At 35.8% G+C, this 17,704-nt stretch overlaps 1 protein-coding gene across 5 annotated transcripts in view; it reads right to left on the reverse strand.

Annotated features, from left to right (window-relative positions):
- Positions 1-17,704, reverse strand: part of GULP1 (GULP PTB domain containing engulfment adaptor 1) — a 260,971-nt gene that overhangs the window by 195,379 nt on the left and 47,888 nt on the right. The window lies entirely within an intron of this gene.

The following is a 17,704-nucleotide window of genomic DNA, read 5'->3' on the forward strand; positions in this document are numbered from 1 at the left end:
GGCATCATTTTTTAATTCACCTGCCTCTTATATCCATAACTATTAAGCCATTTTAATTCACCACCACTTTTATTTAAAACAACGTGACAGGAACTTCCCTGGTGGCGCAGTGGTTAAGACTCCGCCTGCCAATGCAGGGGACACAGGTTCGATCCCTGGTCCAGGAAAACCCCACATGCCACAGAGCAACTACGCCAGAGAGCCACAACTACTAAAGTCCGCACGTCTAGAGCCCACGCTCTGCAACGAGAAACCAATGCAATGAGAAGCACGTGCACTGCAAGGAAGCATAGCTCCTGCTTGCCGAAACTATAGAAAGCCCACACACAGCAGCAAAAACCCAATGCAGCCAAAATAAATAAATAAAAATAAATAAATAAATTTATTTTAAAAATGTGACAACTTTTTCCATGAGACAAATTTGATCACAACCCAATTAAAGGTTTTGATTTTGCAGGTTGTAGAATCATGAAACAAACATAACAGGAAATTTATTTATTAACCTGCTAGAGGAGAATAACGTTCTAAAAATTTGGATTAGATCGATAGATAATTTGAGTTAGTAGATAATAGCTTATGTCAGTGTTTTCACTCATTTTAAGGACTGTTAAACATAATCACAGCACCATTTATTTCTCCTCCATAGCTTGTATTAGGCTCACTCTGGAGCCTAATTAATTATCAGTGACTACATCTGTTTTGCTCACTGCTCTATCTCCAACATTTGGTACAATGCCTGCCACATAATTGTAACTCAACACATACATGTTGAAAGAAAAAAATAATGTTTAAAAATATATAAGGGGGCTTCCCTGGTGGCGCAGTGGTTGAGAGTCCGCCTGCCGATGCAGGGGACACGGGTTCGTGCCCCGGTCCGGGAGGATCCCACATGCCGCGGAGCGGCTAGGCCCATGGGCCATGGCCGCTGAGCCTGCGCGTCCGGAGCCTGTGCTCCGCAAACGGAGAGGTCATAACAGTGAGAGGCCCGCGTACCGCAAAAAAAAAAAAATATATATATATATATATATATATGGAAGTGAGAGCAGGGTGATACTTGAAATTTTTATGTATTTCTTTGGCATCCAAATCCAATTTAAAGTGTTAAATTTATCCATAAAGAAAATTATCATTGATAAGCCTTCCAATACATCTTTGTAACTGTCCTGTAACTGTGTTGGCATTTTTTAAAAAATCAAAAAGAATTTGTAGTTCTCTTCTCAAAATAAAAAGACCTAAAAGCCAAAAGAATATAGCTGAGTCCATTATCCACTATATAACTAAAATGCTAGACTGATCACTTTTTTTTTTTCCGGTACGGGGGCCTCTCACCGCTGTGGCCACTCCTGTTGTGGGTCCTCAGAAAATTAAAGGAGCTACTATATGATCCAGCAATTCCACTTCTGGGTATTTATTTGAAGAAAACTAAAACTAAAACTCAAAAAGATATCTGCACCCCCATATTCATTGTAGCATTATTTACAACAGCCAAAATATGGAAACAACCTAAGTGTCCATCAACAGATGAATGGATAAGGAAAATGTTATGTATATATTTTGCCATAGACAAAAATGAAATCTTGCCATTTGAGACAACATAGTTGGAGCTTGAGGGCATTATGCTAACTGAAATAACTGAGAAAGACCAATACCATATGATTTCACTTACATATGGAATCTAAAAGAGAAAAAAACAAGGCCGTAGATTACAGATAACAGACTGGTGGTTGCCAAAGGCAGAAGGTGGGAGGTGGGCAAAATGAATGAAGGGGATCAAAAGGTATAAACTTACAGTTATAAAATAAATAAGTCACAGAGACGTACAGCACAGCAATTATAGTTAATAAAACTGTACTGCATATTTGAAAGTTGTGAAAAGAGTAGCTCTTAAAAGTTCTCAAGAAAAAGAATTCTGTAACTATGTATCGTGATGGATATTAACTAGACTTACTGTGGCAATCATTTCACTATGTATACAAATGCCAAAACCTTATGTTGTGCACTTGAAACTAATTTGATTTTCTATGTCAATTATAGCTCATATTAAAAAAAAAATAAAACCTTACAGATGGAAAAAAAAGGCCAATGTTCATGATTTTAATCAAACAATGAACGTTACAAAGGATGCTATTAGAAACAAGCTTATTTTTCTTTACTTTTCTTCATGTAAAACACTGCAAGAAGTAAGCAGTCCTAAACTTTATAATGTGCAAATTCTATTTTAATGTTATTAAATGTCTCCTAAAATAGTTTTTTATTTCTATCATAATATGTAAGAAAAAAAATATCAGAAAAACAACCATGTAAGATATATATACATCCTTTTATTTGTTTGTGATTTTATAGTTTTTCTCCCATAACTTTGTTTTTAGGATCTTATGATTATTATTAAAAATAAACATATCCTTTTTCCAATCACCTCAAAAGATATTAACTATTATTCATTTACCCTAAATTTAATATTCAATAGAAAATAATTTATTAGGCAATCAGGTAAACTTAGTGGTTTAGTTGTTTTTTGTTTTTTGTTTTTTATTTGTGGTACGCGGGCCTCTCACTGTTGTGGCCTCTCCCGTTGCGGAGCACAGGCTCCGGACGCGCAGGCCCAGCGGCCATGGCTCACGGGCCCAGCCGCTCCGCGGCATGTGGGATCTTCCCGGACTGGGGCACGAACCCGTGTCCCCCGCATCGGCAGGCGGACTCTCAACCACTGCGCCACCAGGGAAGCCCAGTGGTTTAATTTTCAACTCCATGTATTAACTCCTGATTTTATTTTGTCATCTTCCTTCTGTAAGAAGCAACCTTTTTAGAACTATAGTACCAAGAAGCTATTCAATATTTTCCCCAATATTTCTTAATCTAGATTATTAATACTAAATATTTTTTTCAGTTTATCTCTTGCTTTAATAACATAACTGTTTTCCTTCAGATATTTCTATTTCCTTTTCTTTCCTTTTACCACAATTTGCATAATGTTATCGAGAAATATTTGTCCTAAGCCACATCTTACAAAAGCAAAACATATACAGATACAATACTTCTTGGTGCCAAGTTGGTTTGTCCTTTTGTTCGGTACTTCAAAGCACTAGCCTACCTAAAACACGACCCAAAAGTGTGACCTACCACCACTTTATGGTGGCGGTAGATCCCCCAAATAGGTCCCAGTATACACATTAATGAAATGTATGTTTCTAATCTAGGACGTATAACATCTTCTTGGCTGATCTTACTGGGTAGACTTCACTTGCTTACCAATACGCAGATCCTGATGAATAAAATTTATGAAGATACAAGGCTACAAAGAAGGTTTTGAATGTTGATAAAATGAAAAAGGATTTTCTCCATCTTCAGAACCATACTGCCAATAAACTAAACATGGTTAAAAGTGAAAATTTTTATTCAAATCATACAGTGTATCAGGGATTCATGTTTATATACATGAACGTAAGTTAATGGTATAAATATACAAAACTAAAGAGACCATGATTCATCAAATATATATATGTATATAAAAAAGTAATTTTACTTTTTTAAATGTTACATAACTATGTAATAAGCCACACAGTATTAAAATGTATTCTAAAGGCAAATTTTTAAAAACTTCATCGCTTAAAGCAACTAATTGCTCTTTCCTGGTCTAGAAAGTTACTCATCTGAATCCCTGACAAGGTCTTCATTCTATTTTCTATTTTCTCTTAGTCTGAGAGGTTTTTTGGTGTCCAAGTAGTTCACAGGCTACATGAACATGTTCCAAAAAGTTCCTAGATGACCTAAAATTGCATGCAATATTAGGTGTTTTCATAGGTATTTTGAATATATTCTCAAAAGGGCCTATGATCCCAATATGTTAAGAATTGCCACTTAGCATTTATTGCTTCTTCAGTGCACAAGTTGATGTGAATTTGTGAGTGGTGTAAATAAACACCAAAGACACATACACACACACACACACACACACACATTAGTAACATGGGTTAAAAGACTTTAGAAATATTTCACTTAGTTTCTAATTTAACATAGATAAATAAATACATGCAAATAAATTGTCAAGTACAGTGATAACAATACTAAAATACAAGAGTCACAGACAAGATACCTTAGAGAATACCCTAATTTGCTTATTTGCCCTGCTGTGAAAATGGCCATGTCAATGCTTTACAAATACATTTGCTCAAAGACTGAGAGTTGTTCTTACTTTTTTTGTGGCACAACAAACATCTCATTGCTTAGCTGACTAGCTTGAGAGAACCAAACAAAAAACAAAGCATAAAGCACCTTTTGCAAAATCAAGTTTGACTGGGTAGTTTGACAAAGAAGAAACGGAGGGAGGGAGTAAAGGGAAAGGAAAAGAAAGAAAACAGGAGGAAAAGAAACAATATTTTTTCACCCATGTAAGTAAAATATAAAAATATCAATAAGACCTAATAATCCAAGTTTGGCATTTTCTCAGGTTTACAGAATGGATTTTTCACTATTGAATTTTTAAACTGTGTTCTATTTGTACTTTTTTTTCCTTTGATGACATACTTGCCTATCCTATTTCTCCACATCAGCCTTTTACATCAGTTTTCTATTCAGTCTTTTGGGGTGGGAGATGGTGGGAAGGGCTATCTGTCAAGCCTCCTTCATTACAGACATAATTTTGTTATTTGATAACTTCCTGATTCATGTGATGCTTATTCCTGCATGTCTTTTTTAACTTCCACAAATTTGTGCTTGAATGAAATGTGAAAGTAAGATTGTGTAAGACTAAAATAATATATTTTTTCTTTTTTTAAGTTTTTAATTCCAGTAAAATATACATAACATACAATTTACCATCTTAACCACTGTTAAGTACACAGTTCAGTAGTAAGTACATTCACACTGTTGTGGAACCATCTCCAGAACTCTTTTCATCTTGCAAAACTGAAACTCTGTACTCCATTAAACATCAATTCTCCATTGCCAGCCCCCCTACCCTTTGCAGGCCCTGATGAAAATAATGTATTTTTAATTGATGGAAAAGTATGAACTCATTGAGGAAATGAACTTCCTAAAATACATTTTGTATTTCTTCAAACTATTCACTGCACAGAGGTCTTTCCTCAAATACATGTTGATCATTGACAGTATCTCTTCATAATTAGCACAAAAACATTATGTTGTTTTCCGGACATCAGAGGCACCAGAGCATTGGGAGTTATTTCCAGTAGTGAGGATGATTTCTCACAACCTGCCCACATGTTTTAAAACTCAGTCCTTATTAATAATATGAGATAGCAACAGAGTGCCACACACTGTTTTGTGTACTCTACAAATGTGTTAGTTATTTTATTTCTGACAACAAGTATACAGGTCAGTACTAACATTACCACTATTTCACAGGTGGGAAACTGAAGTGAACTATCAGCTTATTCTTGTAGGGTTCATTGTATCAGCATGAAAGTTTATAAAGTCACTTTGGTATGGGAAAATATCCAAAGATAAAAGGTTGATGAACATGCTCTTTCCATTTTTCTGTTGCCAAGAAGGATTCTTCCCAGGGTCCAATGTGACAAAGATTGCAGCATGTGCACTTGTGATCCCTACATTGTAGAATGAGAAGCTCGTAGACTATGAAGAACTAAGCTTGAGCCAACCTCTGTTCCACTGCTTCTTTTTTTTTTTTAATGGAACTTTTTTGGAGTATAATTGCTGCACAATACCATGTTAGTTTCTGTTGCACAACAAAGCGAATCAGCTATATGCATACACATGTCCCCATATTCCCTCCCTCTTGAGCATCCCTCCCATCCTCCCCATCCCACCCCTCTAGGTCATCACATAACACCACTGCTTCTTAACTGAACAATTTTGGACAAACCACATAAATATATCTCATCTGTAAAATGGGCTATCTTAACGTGCTCTGCTTCACAGGATCTGTGCCTATACCTGTGTGTGCATGTGTCTGTGTATGTGTGTGTGAGTGAGACTGGCAGGGGGTGAGAGAGAGAGAGAGAATATGACAGAATATTCAGACAAGGACTTGTTAACTACGACGTGTTCTAAAAATGTAAGATAGTATCATGATTATTATGTGTAAATAGGCACCTACAAACATATGAGAAGTGTCAGGAAATATTTAAAAGTGTGGCCTATGGATCCAGAATGTCTGGTTTAAATGCCAATTGAGTGGCCCTGCAAGTTAACTAATCTGTGCCTCATTTTCTTCATTTATGGGGTTAAAATAATACCATCACGGCTTGTGTGGATAAATGAGTTAGTACAAGTAAAGCGCTTAAAATTGTGCCTGGCATATAGTGAATGCTTGGTGAACGTTAGCATTCATTTTTTTATTTAGCATTTCCTATCACTAATCGCAGTTTTCCCTGTCTCTACCAAGTCTTTTCCTAAAACAATTCATGTAAAAAGCCTAGTAAAGGATTTTCTACCCTATAAACAAAGAATGTTAATTAAAAGCTGTATCCTCTTTTTTATCACCTCATGGATTTTGCCATGTTAACAGCTTATCACCAGTCTTTGCCCACAAAAGCAACTCATCTCACGTTTCTGCTAAAACCTTAGCAATAGACTGAAAGGGGGAGAAAAAGGTTTTATTTAACTGGTTTTATTTAAAGTAGAATATACTATATGCCATAAGTGTTAAATCAGTGTTGTCCTGTTCTGTGAATTACTGAACTTCCTCACCTCTAGTTTGGATTGTTTTCTTGGAGTTCAATCTATAATTACTGTAGAATTATGTCATTCATATACTTAACATTTTCCATTTCAGCTCAATAGCAATGCTGAAGATTGGAGATATGCATTCAAACTGAAATTTTACTGAAATATGCATTTGTATGTATTACATGTAGGGTAACCATATAATTGACCACCCCAATTGGGACACTTTTGAAAGTGAGAAGAAAGCTAATTAGACAGGGCACCAGGGCAACTGGTACAAAGTTAGATTATCCCTGGCCAGTAGGGATGCAATGTTACCCCAACTGAAAGGCTGGGGATAGTTAAGAAAAATTTAGCTAGTAGAAGAAGCAAGCTGCCTTTTTCTTTTCCCAAAGCCTTAATTTCTCTTCATGGAGCTTGGGATGTAGTAGATATGACATACAGTGTCATGTACGAAAATAATTGCTGAATAAGTGAAGAAATGAATGCATAAAGTATGTACAGGAATGCTAACATTAAATGACAGAAAGGGAGTACAATATATCAGTTACACTTTGCTCCTGCAGTATGACTAGCCATGAGAATCCAAATTGGTATGACAGGGTCACATGATGCTAACAAAAACAGCAGTTGCATATTATGCATTATAGCACATTCATGTAAATTTTTAGTATAAATGCCCAATCTTTTCTTTTTTCCTACTTTTCATGAGCATCTTCCGCTATAATCTCTAGAATTTGCAAAGAAATCACACTGCTCTATTATGAGGTACACTTCGTAAAAAATGTAAAACACTCTATTGAGAAACATGGGTTGGACAAATAATATGCTATTGGAGATTTGGGGAATGTAATAAAGTCCACAACCTCCATAGTTACTCCTGAAATGCAGCAGGGTTGGGGTCAGGTTTGTTTTAAATCCTAGCTCTGCCATTCACAGCTTTGGAACTTTGAACAATTCATAAGACCTCTGCTCATATTACTAGCTAGCAATATCAGTAATTTTTGCCATTCCCTCCGCTTCATTCTGCCATGATCAATCTTTCATCGAGTTGTTTTTTTGTCCCCCCCAAAGTTCTCACCCTTGTTTCTAATTTTTATTAAATTACCCTCTTTATATCTGTCTTACTACAAAATATATATTATCAGTCTTCTTTTTTCTTCAGTCTTCCTCAAACTATATTCTATCCTCTGCATGATTTGTTTTTTTTAGAGTTGAATAGAACTTTTAAAAAAAATTTCCCTACATTCTGACCTTATTCATGCCAATTTTTATGTTGAATAATTTCTGCTTTATTCACCTTCATTGCCAAATCCCGTCCATTCTTTAAAAGAATGAGGTTGTATTCTGCCATTTCCATAATTTTGTTATTTACCTCAGCAACAGTTTAGTTTTCCTAATATCCATTGAATTTGTATTTGGTATTACATTTCCTTTGGAGGTATTTCAAGCATGTTGAACTTGGCTTCTCTATGCAATTAAGTTTGTGGACAGACCTCTTTTTTTTTTTTTTTTTAACTTCCACAATGCCTACAAATTTCTGGAAATAATGTTGCATTCAAAATTTTTGCTGACAACTGTATTGGCAAAATGAAGACAATTTGCTCTCCAGGGTCATCCACTATTGTACTGAAAATATGGGCTGAAACAGATGTCCAAATGAATATAACTGTAGTTTTTAAAACCTGTTACAATTAAATATTATTATATATATTATACTATAAAAATCAGATTTTCAAGATTAGTTAAGAAAAAGAACTAAAAGACTTCCAGATTGGAAAGTGTTATGGGACTGAATGTTTTGTCCTTCCACCCCCCACAAAATTTATATGTTGAAACCCTAACCTCCCCAATGTGATAGTATTAGGAAGTGTGGCCTTTAGGAGGTAATTACGTTTTAGAAAATGTCATGAGTATGGTGCCCCACAAAAAGACTAGCATCTTTATAAGAAGACACCAGATCTCTCTCCACCATGTGAAGATCCAGTAAGAAGGCAGCCATATGCAAGCTAGGAAGAGGGCCCTCTCCAGACATCAAATCTGCAGCACCTTGATCTTGGACTTCCCAGCCTCTAGAATTGTGAAAAATAAATGTCTGTAGTTTAAGCCATATGATATTTTGATACAGTGGCCTGAGCAGAATAATACAGAAAGGAAGAACCATAACTATCTCTATTCACAGAAGACAAAATATTATATATAGAAAATCCAACAGAAATAACCAAAAACTTTTGAGAACTAATAAATGAGTTCAGAAAGATACATATACTAAAATCAATTCTATTTCTATACATTAGCAGTGAACAATTTGAAAATGAAATTAAGGAAAAAATTCTATTTTTAATAATAGCAAAAAGATTAGTATAGGATAAATTTAACAAAAGAAGTACAAGATGTGTACACCAAAAACTACTTACTGAAAGAAATTAAAGAATCTCTGACTAATAGAAAGATGTTCCATGCTCATGGATTGGAAGATTTAATAAAGTTAGAATGGCAATTCCTCTAAATTAATCTACAGATTTAATGCAATCCCTCTCATAATTCCAGCTGCCTTTTTTCTTTTTTTTTGCTAAATTGACAAGCTGATGCCAAAATTCATATAGAAGTACAAAGAACCCAGAATAGCCAAAACAATCTTGAAAAAGAAAAAAAAAGTTGTATGACTCAGGTTCCCCAATTTTAAAATTTACTACAAAGCTATAGTAATTAAAACAGTATGGTGCTGACATAACGCTGACATATAAATCAATGGAGTAGAATTGAGAGTTCAAAAATATATCCTTCATTTATAGTAAATTCTTTTCTGCAACAGTGTCAAGCCAAATAAAAAAGAATAGTTTTTTCAACAAATGGTGCTAGTACAAATGGCAAAAGAATAAACTGGACCCCTACATTATACTATATACAAAATGCCATTCAAAGTGGATTATAGGGACTTCCTGGTGGTACAGTGGTTAGGAATCCGCCTGCCAATGCAGGGGACACGGGTTTGATCCCTGGTCCTGGAGGAGCCCACGTGCCACAGAGAGGCTAGGCCCGGGCGCCACAACTACTGAGCATGCGCTCTGGAGCCCATGGGCCACGGCTGCTGAGCCTGCGCGCCACAACTACTGAGGCCCATGTGCCTGGAGCCTGTGCTCCGCAACGGGAGAGGCCACTGCAGTGAGATGCCCGCGCACCACAGCGAGGAGTGGCCTCTGCTCTCCACAACTAGAGAGGGCCCACGTGCAGCAACGAGGACCCAATGCAGCCATAAATAAATAAATAAAACGAAAAATGCAATAGCTTTAAAAAAAATTTTTTTTAAGAAAAAAAATAAAAGGATTATAACCATAATGTAACAGCTAAAACTATAAAACTCTTAAAAGAAAACTTAGGAGTAAATTTTCATGACCTTGATCTAGGCAATGGTTTCTCAGATAGGACACCAAAGGCAAAAGCAACAAAAGAGAAATATATACATTGGTTTTTATCAAAATTTAAAAATTTTGTGCTTCAAAGGTCAACATCAAGGAACCCATAGGATGGCAGAAAATATTTGCAAATCATACATCTGATAAGAGAACAGCTCAATTAAAAACTGAGCAAAGGATCTGAATTGACATTTCTCCAAAGACGATATACAGATGACCAATAAACACTGGAAAAGACGTTCAATATCATTAGTCATCAGAGAAATGCAAATTAAAGCCACAAAGAGATACTACTCCATGCCCTTTAATGTAGCTAAAATAAACAAGATAGACATTAAGAATTGTTGGCAACAATAAGGTGAAATTAGAAACCTCAAACATAGCTGGTGTGATTATAAAATGGAATGGCCACTTTGGGAAACAGTTTGGCAGGTCCTCAAAATACTAAACACAGAGTTACCATATGATCCAGTAAATCTACTGTGAGGTATATATCCAAGAGGATTGAAAACATATGTCCACAGAAAATAATTATACACAAATGTTCTCAGCAGCATTATTCAAAATAAACAAAAAATAGAAACAATCTAAATGCTTGTCAATAGAAAAATGCATAAACAGATTATGGCACATTAGAATGATACATTTGTAGAGACTTTGTTTCTTTGGAAAGTGGAAGTTTCAAAAAAACAACAAAACTTTGAATGCATTCTGCATTAATTTATTTTTTTAAGATAAAATGTAAACAAGTTTTCTTTTTGAGATAGACTTTAATATTTGCCTTTTTGGTGTATCAGAAAGTTTCAGTAATTTCCATCTATTATTGAGAAACAGGTATTACATTTCAATATTTGCAAAACTGGTTGATACTCAGGCAACTATTGCTTGTGATTATTTATTAATATACAATAATGCACAGTCATACAAGATGTTACCAGAGAGGAAGCTGGGTGTTGGGTACACGGAAATTCTTACTAGATTCGCAACTCTTCTAACACCATAATTATTTCCAAAATAAATTTTTTAAAAAAAATCATATCTCCTCATTTTCAAGTATTCTGATGATGTTGTTTCAGATATGACTGGAAAACCAATTCAAGACTAAGCTTTTATCTAAAACCTCCTTCTTTTCCCACCTCTACAGAACAAGAATTGCTGTTTATACAAATGAATGTTTACCCTACATTAACCACTGAGTAACATCAGCATGATACTACATGCAAATCATGAGGCAAGATTCATAGCATACTCCAGCAATCACTGAATGGACTACATGTTCCAGCGGAAGCCGTTAGTTGGTAAAAGCAGCACGTGGGCTAATGTTCCAGTCAATAGTTACACATTTGACCAGATAACTTCCTGTCATGATGGGTATGACCCGTTAACTATTAAAAGCAGATTATTGCACAACAATGTGTTCAGCATTTTTCTTAGATATATTTAAAAGTAATAACAGATAAAGTTATATAATATTGATATATCCATAATATATCTTTTAACGGTTTCATTAAAATAAGTATCCTTAAGAACAAGTTTGTTGGCGCTTTCCTGGTGGCACAGTGGTTAAGAATCCACCTGCCAACACAGGGGACACGGGTTCGAACCCTGGTCCGGGAAGTTCCCACATGCCGCGGAGCAATTAAGCCCGTGCGCCACAGCTACTGAGCCTGCAGTCTAGAGCCCGCGAGCCACAATTACTGAAGCCCGTGTGCCACAACTACTGAAGCCTGTGCGCCTAGAGCCTGTGCTCCACAAGAGAAGCCACTGCAATGAGAAGCCTGTGCACCACAACGAAGAGTAGCCCCCGCTCGCCGCAACTAGAGAAAGCCCGCGCGCAGCAATGAAGACCCAACGCAGCCAAAAATAAATAAATTAATTAAAAAAAAAAGAACTAGTTTGTCAAGTGCTGTATAAATTGATCATGTGTTTCTCAAACATTTCATAATGAATCACTTCTATAGTGAATTTTATGTCCTTTGGTATCTATTACATCTAGAATATTTCCAAAGGAAAATCATATACTGACTCCAATTGATAACAAGTTCCGAGATTCACTTCAATAGATACTATCAACAGTATCTTCAATAGATACTGTTTTAATTCTCCAATATAAAAAACAAACAAAAACCCTGTGAGAAGAACCGGTCATTGATTGGACACTAAAATTACCCATGTGCCAATTAAAAGCATGAATATATTTAGTCCACTGACTTTTTTGAGGGTATTTAGATAGCTGTATTATGTAATACACTGCTTCTGATAGTTTACTGTAATGCGAAGTTATAAGAGCCACAGAGAAGAAAGAAAACTCATGTGTAAAGAGCCTAAAGAAGCAGTACAACATTACACAGAGGCTCCAACTGTCCTTGGGTCAGTTCACCTTGGTTTGAGTCATGACTCACTTACCAGTCATGTACACTTGGATAAGTTACTCAACCACTTCTCAATATTATCAACCGCAAAATCCGAGTAATAATAGCTATAGCATGGGATAGTGTTGAAGATAAACTACCTGTAAATTTCTGAACTCCATGCCTGGTGCATAACAAGCCCTCAACATGTCAGCTTTTATTACTAACATTTATGAGCCTCAATTTCCTAATCTGGGATAATACAGTAGCAACGCCTCCTCTGCCTATGGGTCACCCATGTTGTGAATCAAAAGCAATAATGCTGATTATAGTGTTTTATAAGGAACAAGCACTGCACAAACGTAAAACATTCTTTAATACTATGATTTATCAAATACTCACTATGGATTATGAGGGCTGTCCAAAAAAAGCTACAAGCCTTGTCTCGTTTGTTTTTGCTTTTTTTAAGACTCTGTTATTACTCTTCATTAGAATTTTTGTGTACACTTGAGTCTAGCAGCCACTAAGTAACTACTTTGATAAACATTTGGAGGCATTAATCGACTCCTCGGGAAGTCCCATTGACCTGAAGATTTTTGCATTGCCTTTGAAAATTCTTTTTGGGCTCAAGCCAACCATCCCATTATAACACAACTGATCATCACATGGATCTACCTGATCTCAGATCAAGCCATCTTAAACAATGTTATCATCTTGAACAATAGAAGCCTGATAAACCACTACTAGGACCAGGGCCTATAAAACAGGGGTTATTTCTATTCTAGGTGTCAAGGTTAAAAAGAATTTCCACTCCATGTGATTCAGATAGGTGTATTAAATCATGACTCTGAAAAAAAAAAAATAGGCCACATTAAAACCCTAATAAAGAACACCCTCAAAGCAGGAATGATCCCTAATCACAACATGTGCTATGGCTTTAGGCTGTAAATTCCAAAGAGCAGGAATAAGAACCTCATAGTTGTTTTCATAGAACATCTGACAGAGTGACACATTCAATATATTCAAGTAATATTAAGGTTATTGCTATTCACAAGGGTGTGAAAGGATGAGGGGGAACACTGTTTCAGGAAGAGTGAATAGGACCACGGTATATCAATTTCCTCTCCTCTTCTATAATTTCTACTCTCTTTTACTGGCTTCTTTATAAATACCGTCACATCTATTTGACCTGAAATAAAATCCTATCTCCACTCTATCCCTTTCCATTCACAGCTAACCTTTTTGAAAGAGTGGTCTACACACAATATTTGAATTTTCTCATGTCCCACATACCATTGAAACCACAGCAATTCCGTGTTCCTTCACTATTGTACCCTGCTTCTTGTCCCCTGAGATAAGCTCCCTCTCACTGTCTCCATGGGATCAAACAAGTCAGTTGAGGTGTAGTGAAGTTTCTTAGAGGGATGTGAAAGAATGGGTAAAGTAAAAAAGGATCTTGAAAACCATTTTACGGCGTGCTGTTGTGACAGCAGGGGCAACTTGCAGATAGAGTAAATTGCTTAGCAGAGTGGTGTGATGCTAATGATTTAGGAAAAGAGTCTTGCATAACTGAATAGAGGAAAGGAGGTACATCTGCTTCACAACTAGCACTCCAAACAGGTCATGAAAACAAAAAGAAAAGTTTTCAAAACCATACTTAGTAAGCAAAAAGGATATTTTCGGCAGAGCTTCTTAAAGTACATAATCTGAGGTTTTTAAGAATGCAGATATTTACAGCATTGCTCAGGGTTTTGGCAAAAAAATTTTATTCATGAAAATCAGATCCTAATTGTTTTTATAATAATGAAGTCATACTTTTTTTTTTAAGGTATCGAAGCTTATTTTGCAAAGACATATCTGTTTAAATAAACTGATATTAAACTAAATGTGTTTATGTGTGTATATGTATACAAATGATATCATGCAATAAGCACAACTTTAAACTGTCCAAGACCGTCACATCTATATTTGTGTCTGACTTACCATGTTCAAGTGGGATGACAATGGCCACCCAGGAAAAGACCACCCAAGAACAGCACAGTTACACAAGTAGGTGATCCAGTCCTCACTGAAATGCTCTCTCAGGACCTGAAATCAATGCTGGAAATTTCTCTCCCCTTATCTCCAGCCTGTGAAACAAACGCCAGGAAACTGATAGTTTCTCAACCACACAAAACAAACAATCACTTACCTTATCATGAATCCTTCTACTATCTTGTCCTTTGAAATTGGCTCAAATCTAATTTCGTCTGCAAATCCTTTCTCCTTGAATCTTGTGTGAACCTTTATAGTACTTTTAAAGCTCAATTAGATGAGTAGAGGTTCTCAAAACAGAGTTCCACTTAACCAGTTCACCACTCACCAGACTAACTGAAACTCTCCATTAAAGTGTAAACCACACTAACTGCTGCCTGTGGCTAAGTGGACACTTAGAGCTACTAGACTTTGCCCTACGTGCATTTAAGCAGTTCTGTTCCCACCAATTCTGCTACATGCTTACTGTGATGAAAATTGTTGGCTGCCTAACAAGCATCTACTTCCTCATTCCTCCTTCCTAATAAAACCACAACTTAGTCAGGTATTCACTCCCATGTCACATTAGATGTGGGCAACACAGCTTTAAAAAGATCAAGATGAAATTATTACAGTTTAGAAGGAATGTGCATGTATATAGGTGCCCCTAAGTTCTCCCTCCCATTCGATGAAGTAATCATTGGGATGATCTGTCATGGGTTTTCTTTACATAAGAAAGTCTTTCTAGAACTCCAGTCAGCAGACTCAAAGGAAAGACCTTAACTTACTTGAAAAATTTGACAAATAAATACATTTGTGTAAGTTTTACATTAAAATAAGATAGTTTAAGTAGACATGCATCTTTTTAATAATTATGCTACTTTAACCATCTTTTGCTGATACCTTATCAGCAATACTCCTGGTTATTGTTCACTTCGCATCTCCTCCCTAATATGCCACTTAATGGATTAAAAACAAATCAAAATTTTCTAAGTTTGTGTCAAAAATACACATTGATTGCTCTAAACATGTCATCACCTATCATCCTTGGTTCTTTCCTTTTTTTATCTCCAGAAGTTTGCTCAAAATTTGATTTCCACGTTTCTTCAGGAATCACCCGCTCCAAGGCTCTTAGCAATCTGCTTGCTGAGATCATCTCCACATTCATTTTGTTCTCTAGAAGTTTTTTTGGTTTTTGTTTGTTTGTTTTTCTGTTCCATTCTGCAGAGGTAGAGAACTTCTAATATGCTAAGAATGGAATCCAGATTTCTTGATGTCCAGTTTGGCTTTTCTCTTTTAGATGCCCCAAATGTTGGTCGATTATCAAGTATTATTACATCTTCTTTGTCAGGTCAATCTTTTGAATTCAATATCTCTTCACTAAATCTAGTGCTAATATTCCATGTCATGTTAATAAGGGCTTTGGGATAAGAATCAGGAAACCTCACTGAAATGTGTAATATATTTTTCCCATTTAGAGTCTCTTAACAATAATTTCAATTTCAAAGTTTCAGGAAATAACTGAAAAATGACAATTTGCACATATTTTTACTAGTGAAGCAGCAGAAAGAAAACAAAATTTAAGTCTAAAATCTTTGGGGAATATCTTGGTATTGAGATAATGTACATAAAATAACATTCTCATACTAAAATACACTTAAAACTTAGTAATCAGTGAACTGAGATGGTCTGAAACTAAAGTTTGCATTGTACTTGTACTCTTTTACCTGCTTCCTTAATACAAATGTTCAAAATAAGTAGTGGGTTAAAAAGTGGCCTCCAAAAAGGTATGTCCAAATCCTAACCTCTGGTACCTGTGAATATAACCTTATTTGTTAATAGGGTCTTGGCAGATGGTAATTAATTCAGTTAAAAATCTAAGATGAGATCATTTTGGATTTGGGGTGGGCTCTACAGCCAATGACCAGTGTCCTTATAAAACAGAGGGAAATTTGAGACGCAGAAAGACAGACAGAATGTCATGTGAAGATAGAGGCCGAGACTGGAGTTCTGAAGCTACAAGCCAAGGAATGCTAAGGATTGCCAGCTGTTACCAGAAGCTAGGGGCACGCCAGTAACTGATTTTCTCTCAGAACTTCCAGAAGGAATCAACCCTGCCAACACATTGATTTTGGACTTCTTTGGCCTCCAGAACTGTGAGAAAATATATTTCCATTGTTTTAAGCCACCAAGTTTGCGATACTTGCTATGGTAGTCCTAGGGAAATTAATACAATATGATTACCTATATGCATTTATACATTTTCATTTAAACCCTTTCCACTTCAAAAATAGACTTCCTGACCATTATAATAAAAATTTGATGTGCCTGCTCATATAGCTGAATAGAGGGGCACACAGAAAGAGGTAGAAAAAAAAAAAGTTTAGAAAAAAGCCTAGACTAAAATAATTGCTATAAAGAACTAATATGGCATAGTAAAGACTGCAGGTTCTAGAGTTAGAATGGCAAGTTCTATTCTTAATTCTATCATTTTTCATTTATATGAACTTGGGCAAGATATTTAACCTCTCTGAGCCACAGTGACCTACCTCATCTGTATAACAAAAGATAACAGCACTCTTTCTTATGCGGTTGTGAGAAAAATACAATAATCTTTGTTAACCACTTTGCACATTTCGAGGCATACAGTCAACTTTGAATAAGTATTGTCCGTTATTAACTGGAATTAAATGTTCATAATGGATCATCTCAAAATCAATCATTTAGAGCAGATATAAATTCTCATGAGACTCCCTGAGAAGGTAGCCTGTTCTCCTTTCTCTAGAGACAGTTGCTCTAATTTTAAAGAACCTCAACCACAAAACTGATGTTAATTTAAGTAAGATAATATTAAGAAATCTCCCAGTTAAGAAACAGTCATCGTCTACTTTTACCTAGGATCACCATTTGTTTCACTAACACAGAAAGTGAAGAGTTTCTTTCCCCAAGTTATGCTTAATTGTGTTCCACCATTTCTTAAGTGGCCACCTTCTAAAGGCAACCCATGCCTTCTCCTGGCCTCTATGACCCTACATTTTTCTAATACAAAAAATAATTATGCAAATCTCTGTCCAGTTCTTTTTAGGTTAATCAATATTAAATGACACTTGCACAAAATCCTTCTATAATTAATACTCAACATGTGAATAGTATTTCAGAGTACAGTCCACACGGGAACACTAGAGCATTCATTCCATCATAAAATCCTAATCCTATAAATGAAGCATTTATTTCTTTATTTACATATTCTCTTTGTTCAGGACACTGAAGCTCAGAGAA

The sequence above is a fragment of the Globicephala melas genome, chromosome 7 (assembly GCF_963455315.2).
Source record: "Globicephala melas chromosome 7, mGloMel1.2, whole genome shotgun sequence".
Classification (NCBI taxonomy): domain Eukaryota; kingdom Metazoa; phylum Chordata; class Mammalia; order Artiodactyla; family Delphinidae; genus Globicephala; species Globicephala melas.